Raw genomic sequence first — 10011 nt, 5'->3', positions numbered from 1 at the left:
CTGTTCAGCAATAAAAAGAAAAAAAAAATACACGCAACAACATAAATCACTCTGGAAAGTATTAAGTTCTGTGAAAGGAGCCAGAGTAGAAAGACAACATACTATATGATTCCATTTATGTGACATTTGGAAAAGGGAAAAATATAGGGACAGAAATAGAATCAGCAGTTGCCAGGGGGCCGAGGGTAAGAGGGGTAAAAGGAGGTGTGAGGGAACTTTGTAGGGTGATAGAAATACTATATATTTTGTTTGTTGCAATGGTTACGTGACTCTATAAGTTCGTCAAAATTCATAGAGCTTTACACATTAAAAGGTGAATTTTACTATATATAAATTATACCTCAACCAACCTAAATTTTTTTTTAAAGGGCTGGATAGAGACTATTTCCTTGAGAGAGTAGGAATACTTGAGCATGTATGTTTTTTTCTTCCTTTAAAATTTTGCATACATGTTTCTTCTAGGGAGGGATTTTCCTTCCTACCTTGTTTCCTGAAGAACTCCTTATTCTCCTTGGGGTTTCAGAAAGGTGCAACTTCCCCCTGGAAATTTTTCCCTGACTCCACAGACTAGGTTAATTTGTCCTGCTCTGTGCTCCTAATACCACTCTTAACTAATCCCTCCGGCAGAGTGGATCATATTCTATTGCAAATGCTTATTGAATGGTCTTTCTCACCCTTAATGCTGTAAGTCTCATGAGGGCACGAATAGCATCCGTTGTAGTTAACTACTTAGTTAGCTATTGTAACCTTGCATTTAGCACAGAGCCAGGAAGAATATTTGTTGAATGAATGGGGACAAAGCAGACAGTTTGGAATGGCTCAATGAGAAACTGAATATTAAATTGATAAGAGATGAAAAAATGTATAAGTTATTCCCCAAACTGCATCACCGGTCCTGACCACTAACCTATGTTCCGCCAGCATAATGCTGACTGTTCCTGTGACATTTTCACATTGATGTCCTACTGTTACTTTAGCCTTAACATTTCTAAGCAGGAGTAGTTTTTCCCCTTTCTTAATTTCATTCAAATGGAATTCTTTTCCCAATTTTCCTATTTCTGGAAGTTGTATCCCTACTCTTACAGACTTTCAAAGGAGAACCTTAGAAATGCATTTAAGTTTTCCTTCTATTTGCTTTCTTATCTAATTTGATATAAAAATGTGTAATTCCTTCTTTTAAAATGTTTCTCATTCTCACTGGCTTTTCATTCCCAGTGATGTTCTTATAGAGCCCAATCTGGACAAAGAGGCAGGCACCAAACAAGGAAACACATATTCAAGTATGTAATTATGATTTGTGATAAGTACATGGAGGAATAAACAGAGTGCTTTTTATAGAATTATGGGACGGAGGGGACCTAATCTCTCTAGGTGGCAAAAGAAAATGTCTTTGAGAAGATCATTTAAGATCATTACACTTAAGCTAAGAAGGAGAGAGAGTGAGTTATAGGAAGAATAGAAAGAACACCATACTGAACTGAAGGAAAAGAATGTGCCTAGGATTTGAGGTGGGAAAGAAATTGGTGTTCATTTATAGCCACTTCCCAGGGCCAGAAGATGGTTGTGGCTGGAGGACAGTGAGCAATGGGGAAGACTGGCATGGGGAAGACTTGAGAAGCAGGGAGGGGCCAGATCATGCTGGGTACTGTAGGCTATGGCAGAGGACTTTGATATTATTCTTTTGAACATGAAGCTACTGAAGGATTGTAATCAAGGGAATGATGTAATGCAAAAAATCATTTGAAGCAAGAAGATCGCTAAACATGAGAGCACCTCTAAATAAGCATTGATTGTAAACAAGATTAACAGTGATATTAGAGTCTAACTTGAGAAGGTACTAGATAACAACAATGAACAACAGTGAGAGGGAGGATGATTGGGTATAAAGCTTCCTAATGCTCTTGATTATTCAGGAAGAGAGTAGATAAATTAACTTTAGACTTTCTAATATACATGTTAAAAATGTAAGAATAATTACAAAAAGGATAAAAACATACTATGAAGACTGTAAAACAAAGAAGGCAAAGAAAAAGAACAAATTAAAACCAGATCAATCCAATAAAAGGGCTGGGGGGGGGGGGGAAGAATCAAAGAAATAGTATTGTAAAAAAAAAAAATGTATCAGAATTGTTGCAATAAGTCCAAACATGCCAGTAATTTCAATATATAAATAGATTAAACTTGCCAGTTAAAAATCAGAACTGCTCACACTAGATAATAATTTTAAAAGTGTAGCTATATACTGTTTACCAGAGACATAGCCAAAACATAAAGGCATAGAAAGGTTGAAAGCAAATCAATGGGAAAATACGTGATGGGTAAATATTACCCGACAAGATGTTAGTAGAGTAATATTAAAGCCAGACCAAATACCCTTTAAGGTGAAAAGGATTGTTAAGAGTAAAGATTTAAAAAAATAAAAGAAATAGTGATAAGGAAAATAAAGGAATTATTTAACAAGGAGATACGGCAATTCTGAACTTACATGTAACTTATAATCTATTTTCAATAGATATAAAGCAACAATGTCATTGACAGAAATGCAAGAAATTAACAAATCTTTAACTACACTGGGAGATTATTTTTTAACCACATTTCCTACAGAAACAGAAAAAAACAGACAAAATATTAATAAGGATATAGGAGATATGAACAACACAATTAACAAGCTTGATTTAACGTATATAGCCAGAGTCATTCACCTAAAAGAGGGTAAGTACTTGTTCTTCTTAAGTACACATAGAAAACTTATAAAATTTTACTACAAAGCCAGTCTCAAGAAATAAGAATTGATATCACACAGACAACTTTTTTTTTTTTTTTTACCGTAATATAACAGAAGTAGAGATCAACAACCAAAACCTCCATGCTATATTAGAATGGCTTTAAGTTTCTGCCATCAGCAGTTAGGTGAATGGTAGTGTTGTACTGTCATTTACTGAAAGGGGAAGGTCTGAAGGAGGAAAAGGTTTTTAGGCTGGATGGAAATGGAGTCGGAGGAATGATGAGTAAGTTCAGGGATGTCTGGCCAACCTAATGAGGTATTGGGACAGATGTACCTCAGCTGATTCACCAGCCATAGATGAAATGTGTCAGCTGTGACCATGCTTTTTTTCAAAGAACAGCCCTCTTTCTATTCTGGGACTTTGCAAATTTTAGTTTGAAAATCACCTATTTACATTAATATTGCCAATTAATTGGTTATGCTGCCACCTTGTGGTATGCCTTAGGATAGCAAGAGATGTCTTTTCATTAGATGAACTCCTGTACACTGTTTTTAAATTACAGAAAGCAAATATCAGAAAAGCATTGGTGTCATTGTTCAGAATACCACCATTCCTCTGTCTGCATCATGAGTTATTTTCCATATTCCAAAATTTAACATTGCCTTTATATTAAACGGTTAATGTTGCAAAAGTTAAATCCCCCCCAAAATAAAAAGCTTAATGCAAAAAAATTATACAAATAACTAATATTTGTTGAATTATTACTATGTGCTAGGGATAATTTTAAGTACTTTACATGAAGGTCTCATTTTATTTTATTTTTATTTTTTATCATTTATTATTTTAAGTTTTAATTGATTTATTTATTTTGAGAGAGAGAGAGAGAGCACGCGTGCACAGACGAGTGTGAGCCAGTGGGGAAGGGACAGAGAGAGAAGAAGAGAGAGAGAGAATCTCAAGAAGGCTCTACACTGTCAGCACAGAGCCCAACATGAGGCTCGAAATCACAAATGGTGAGATCATGACCTGAGCCAAAACCAAGAGTCAGATGCTCAACCGACTGAGCCACCCAGGCTCCCCGAACAACAACCCTGAATATGATTATGCCTGCTTGAGGAAATCGGGGCATAGAAAGAGAAGTAATTGACTCAAGCCTACACAGCCAGTAAATAATGGACTTGAGATTTCAAATATACATAATAGGATTTTACAACTCTTAAGCTTAAGCACTGTAAACATTGTTTAAATGAGGAAAAATTTAAAATAATCTAAATATTTAACAATAAGGAAATGCTCCCACAAACTCTAGAGTGCAATTTGATAGAATGTTCACAGACATTTAAAATGAGATTCAGAGATTATTAATAATATAAGAAACTATTTATAATATGAAAAAATCCAGCCAATGTTGTTTGTACAGTATTAGTTCTAATCACTATGTGACACTCTAGCATGTTCTTGTATTTTTTAAGTTTTAAAAACTTACTTGGAAATGACTTCAAACTTAAGGAACATAGCAAATATAGAGTACAAGGAACACTTGCATACCCTTTACAAAGATTCACCTATTGTTATCTTTTACTTCATTCGCTTTATCGTTTGTTCTGTTTCTCTCACCACACACAAACACACACACACACACACACACACACACACACACACTTTTTTTTTTTTCTGAATCATTTGAGGTAAGTTACATACATTATAGTTTTTTACCCCTAAATACTTTATTATTGATTTCTGCAGAATAGGGCTTTGCTGTATACTTGTTACTTTCATAAATTCACATGGGTATAATACTTTTATCTAATTTACTGCCCATATTCCAAATATTTTAGTTGATCTAATGATGTCCCTTATAGGTTTTTCCCCTTCTAGTACAGGTTCAATTTTAGGTTCAGGTAGAGCATTTAGTTGTCATGTCTCCTAAACCTGGAAGCTTTCCCAGCCATTGCCTTTTCTGACATTGACATTTTTGGAGGGTATAACTTCTCCACACCCCCATCTTTTTTAGAAAATAGAACACTTTTCGTTTCCTATTTGTCTGATGTTTCCTCATAATCATATTGGGTTTATACCCTTTTAGCAGGACTGCTGCCTAGATGGTGCTGTGACCGTCTCAGGGAATTGCATCTGGAGGGACATGGTGCTCATCTGTCCCTCGTAGGTGATGCTAATTTTGATCACCCAGTCAAGAAGGTGCTTGGTGTCCCCACTGTATAATTATCCTTTCTTTTTCTTTCTTACAACGACTAAGAAGTGGGGGAAAGGGGTGAGCTAGTTTAAGACCATGTAAATATCCTATTCTTCATTTTCACCAAAACTTTCTCTTAGATGTAGCACTTAGTGATGGTTCTTGCTTTATCCAGTCTTTACCCTGAAGGTTGCAAAATCATGCTTTTCCAATTTGCATCCTGTCCACAAATACCAGTTGTTGCCACAGGGCTGCGTTAGGATTTTCGTGGGGCCTGTGCTCTTTGCTGTCGTGGGCCCCTTACTCCATAAAAATTTGTTTAAATTATATTTTATGACCGTGTTTGTGTAAAGATGAATATGATCCAAGCTGGATTTATTGTTATTACATTTATTTTTCTTCGGATTTCTTTTTAAAGAAATAAAAATTAGAACACTTTCATGGGCCTTTACTAGTATCCCAGGCTTTGGGGTGCCTGGCTGGCTCAGTCTGTAGAGCATGTGACTCTTGATCTCTGGGTCATGAGTTCAAATCCCATGTTGGGTATGGAGCCAACTTAAAAAAAAAAAAAGGTATTGTGGGCTTTAAACACTGCTTATTGAATACTTGGTTCTGGGTTCTTAGCATTCTGTTCTTTTTTTTTTTTTTTTTTTTAAGTTTATTTATTTTTGAGAGAGTGTGAGTGAGTGAGGGGCAGAGAGAGAGGGAGACACAGAATCCAAAGCAGGCTCCAAGCACTGAGCTGTCAGCACAGAGCCCAATGCAGGGTTCGAACCCATGAACTGAGAGATCATGACCTGAGCCGAAGTTGGACGCTTAACCAACTGAGCCACCCAGGTGCCCCTCTTAGCATTCTGTTGTAAGCAAGATACCTCTTAGAGGTATCTGAGGATATATTATGTTCATAAGTTCCTTGAATTACTTCATTCTGTTATATTTTTTTCCCATTCAGTGTGGTCATAATAGTCATTTGAAACAAATTACATTCGTTTTGGCTTTGATTTTAGTTTTGTTTTCCTTTCTTATTGATTTAATTGATTTTTGAATATGTAAGATATTAACATGCTTTCAAAAGTCAAAACTATACAAAAAGTTACACTCGGGCTCCCAACTGTGTTCCTTCCATTCATTCTCCTCAACCCTTACTCCTTGTGGGAAACACACTTCATTGGTTTCTAGTTTTTCTTTTTTGTAATAATAATCATATTTTCTTATTTTCCCTTTATCCTTATACAAAAGGTAACATATTAAATATGCTCTTTTGCACGTTGCTTTTTTCATTTACTATGTCCTGGAAATCATTCCATACAGTTCACAGAGATCATCCTCATTCTTTTTTATAGTTGCATAGTACTCCAAGGTATGGATGTACTATTGCTTTGAAATAACCTCCCTCATTTAGATATTTAGATCCTTTCCAATATTTTGAAATTACAAATAATGCTGCAATGTTCACTCACATTTTTATGTTCTTGTTCATGGATAGTTTTATATTATTGGAGTTGTATTTCAGGATCAATTTCTAAAGTGGGATTGCTATGTTGAATGGAAAGTTTATACATAGTTTTGCCACATTCCCTCCAGCAATCTATGAGAGCATGTTTTCCTACATCCTTACCAACAGAATGTCTTGTTAGGCTTTTGATTTTTTTGCCAATCTAGTGTGTGAGCAATGATACCTCAATACACTTTAATAATTTACATTTCTCTTGGGGCGCCTGGGTGGCTCAGTCAGTTAAGCATCCAACTTCAGCTCAGGTCATGATCTTGAGGTTCATGAGTTTGAGCCCCGCATCGGGCTCTGTGCTGACAGCTCATAGCCTGGAGCCTGCTTTGGATTCTGTGACTCCCTCTCTCTCTGCCCCTGCCCCATGCTCGCGCTCTCTCCGTCTCTCAAAAAATAAGGAAACATAAAAAAAAATTTTTTAAATAATAATTTACATTTCTCTTGTTATGAACGAAGTTGGACATCATTTTGTATGTTTAAAACCCATCTTTGTGTGTTTCTTTGTGAATTGTCTGTTCATGCCTCATGCTTATTTTTCCATGGGATTTTTGGTAAACTTTTCTCCATTTTAAGGAGGTTTTTAAGAAGTAAACTTAAAATATTAACCCTTTATCTGTGATACATATTGTGAACATTATATCCCATTTTGTCATTTGTCTTTTGATTTTGCTTATGGTGTTTTGTCACACAAAACATTTTTATTTTTATGTGGTTAAATTTATCAATCTTTCGTTTTTCTTGCCTCTAGGTTTCAAATTATAGTTACAAAGCCTGCCCCTACAAAGAGGTTAAAGAGAAATTCACCCAAATTTTCTTCCAGAACGTGTATGGTATTTATTTATTTATTTATTTACAATTAAAGCTCTCATTCACTTAGAGTGTATTCTTTTTCATGGTATCAAGAATGTGTCTAATTTTACTGTTTTTTTTTTTTTTTTCAAATGGCTCTCGTATTTAAAAAAGAACGCTTAGGAGCTAATTCTTTGGGATATGAATAATTGATTTTGTTTTTATTTTCTCTCTTTCCTCTATTTTCCAAATTTTCCCTAATAAACTTTCTCTTTTTTTTAACACAGGAGGAAACATTTTTAAAAAGAGATAGAAAGTTGTAACAAGGACATGGGCATTCTGGAGGTCATGGTTCCCATTAACATTGCTTTTGTCCTTAGAACACGGAGAGTGCATACAGTTGTTTTTTTTTGTTTTTTTTTTTTTAATTTTTTTTTTTTCTCAACGTTTATTCATTTTTGGGACAGAGAGAGACAGAGCATGAACGGGGGGGGGGGGGGGCAGAGAGAGAGAGACACAGAATCGGAAACAGGCTCCAGGCTCTGAGCCATCAGCCCAGAGCCCGACGCGGGGCTCGAACTCACGGACCGCGAGATCGTGACCTGGCTGAAGTCGGACGCTTAACCGACTGCGCCACCCAGGCGCCCCGAGTGCATACAGTTTTTATGGCATAGCTCAGGACTTCATTTACACTTTCAAGTCTTATTTCTGCTTCATAAATATGTGACTATTCTCTCCTCAGTTTACACTGTGAATTTCTTGAGGTCAAACTGTTGATTAAATTAACAATCGTCAGGGGCCCCTGGGTGGCGCAGTCGGTTAAGCGTCCGACTTCAGCCAGGTCACGATCTCGCGGTCCGTGAGTTCGAGCCCCGCGTCAGGCTCTGGGCTGATGGCTCAGAGCCTGGAGCCTGTTTCCGATTCTGTGTCTCCCTCTCTCTCTGCCCCTCCCTCGTTCATGCTCTGTCTCTCTCTGTCCCAAAAAAAAATAAATAAACGTTGAAAAAAAAAATAAAAATAAAAAAAATTAACAATTGTCATATTTCCCATAAGTGCACATATACTTGCTAAGTAAAATTTTCTGATTTTTACTTGACTATCCATGGTAATTATGTTTACGTATTCTTGAACATTTAAGTGTATCTTACAGAGCCAGATAAACAATGGTATGCTTATTAGTTGACTCAGATATTCCACCTTAGACCAGAGAAAAGTGGTAGCAGATTTAATTTTACTTCTTTTTCTTTGCCTAGGCTCCAAACAATTTGTATGTATGTGTGTATATATTACAGTCTTAATAGAAAGGCTGCATGTTAATTAACATGCTTTCACAGAGAACACAGAAATTTAGAAAGTGGAAGACATAGTTGTTTTTTTTTTTTTTTAATTATTATTGGAGAGAGAGAGAGAGAACGAGCGGCGTAGGGGGTAGAGGGAGAGGGAGGAAGAGAATCTTAAGCAGGTTGCACATTCAGCACAGAGCCTGATGTGGGGCTTGATCCCATGACCCTGGGATCATGACCTGAGCCAAAATCAAGAGTCAGATACCCAAGTGACTAAGCCACCCAGGTGCCTCAGAGGACGTAGTTTCCAATGTTTTTAAAATTTGAGCCCTATGTTGTTCAAAAAGAAATGGGAAAGTTTATTTATTACACTTTTCTTTATGCAAGAGTGCACTCTATAAAAGTTGTTTGTAGGTAATCTTTTTAGTTAGCTGTATCATAACCTCAACGTTGGCTAATTTGTGATAGATAAAAATATGCATACAGATATTAGGATATAAAAGCTCAAATACGTACACACCACCCATCACCAAGACTGCCTGGACCGCTTGTTCCTTTTCTGCAAATCTAACTTAATTTTTTTGTTTTGTTTCTACTTTTTGTCCAAGGCTTTTGTTGCTATATCTTCAAAGGTGACATTACCCGTAAAAACTTTGGGGGAGGAGGACACACAGTGTGATTTATCCAGGGACGGCCACCCCTTTAGGAATGCCACTCTGTGGTGGTCCTTGCCTGATAAATTTTTCTCTTCGTCCTCCCGGTGAGTTCCCATCTATCCTTTGGAAACCCTCCTCCTCATCACTTCCTTTGTGATGTGTTTCTAGAGTTAATTCATCCTCTGTACTGATGCCTGAGGAATACCAATTTGAGTTTGATCAGAGGAGGAAGAGCCAGAGAGGAGACCTTAAGTGAAACGGTGTGGATAGAACCCCTGTGGGAGTGGGTTGTGGGAATGAAAAGCGGAAATAATTCCCACAGACAACTGATTCATGAAGTTTTGTTATGAATGGAAACAAGAAGAGTGGACATTGGGGGAAGGGAATACAGAGCCAAAGAAGCTTTTTAAAAAAATAGATGATATTATTATTCCCATTATCAGTAGACAAATGGCAATGAGGTAAAAGGGGAAAATTGATGATGTAGCAGAAGGAAAACATAGTTAAGCGAAGTCCTTCAAAAGGCAAGAAAGGAGGGGATCTGGAACACACTGGCAGTGTTGGCTTTTGATAGGAACAGGTAAACAGTTGTTCCAGTGTGAGAGAGGAAAGGGAGAGAGTGAGTCCAGGTATGGAAAGGTTGGTATATTCGGTGGTGGGAAGAAGGGGGAATGCCTGTCATTTTTTCTCCTACCACAACACAGTTGAGGTCATGGAAATAAAATATTACCTACAAAGTGCATAAAGAAGGTAAGCTACATAGTCTCTAGATAGTCTTGCCTAAGATACTGTTTCAGTATTTCTTGCCTTTTGACAAGCTACTTCCAAACTTAGGGGCTTAAAACCACAATTTATT

At 36.8% G+C, this 10011-nt stretch overlaps 1 long non-coding RNA gene across 1 annotated transcript; it reads left to right on the top strand.

The window, feature by feature from the left end:
• Positions 1-7864: 7864 nt before the first annotated feature.
• On the top strand, positions 7865-9261 carry LOC123580772. Its single transcript, XR_006703449.1, has 2 exons — positions 7865-7939; positions 9108-9261. It is a non-coding gene; the product is annotated as an uncharacterized LOC123580772 (long non-coding RNA).
• Positions 9262-10011: the final 750 nt, after the last annotated feature.

This window comes from Leopardus geoffroyi, chromosome A1 (assembly GCF_018350155.1).
Source record: "Leopardus geoffroyi isolate Oge1 chromosome A1, O.geoffroyi_Oge1_pat1.0, whole genome shotgun sequence".
NCBI lineage: Eukaryota > Metazoa > Chordata > Mammalia > Carnivora > Felidae > Leopardus > Leopardus geoffroyi.
This window is presented reverse-complemented; position numbering and strand designations above follow the sequence as displayed.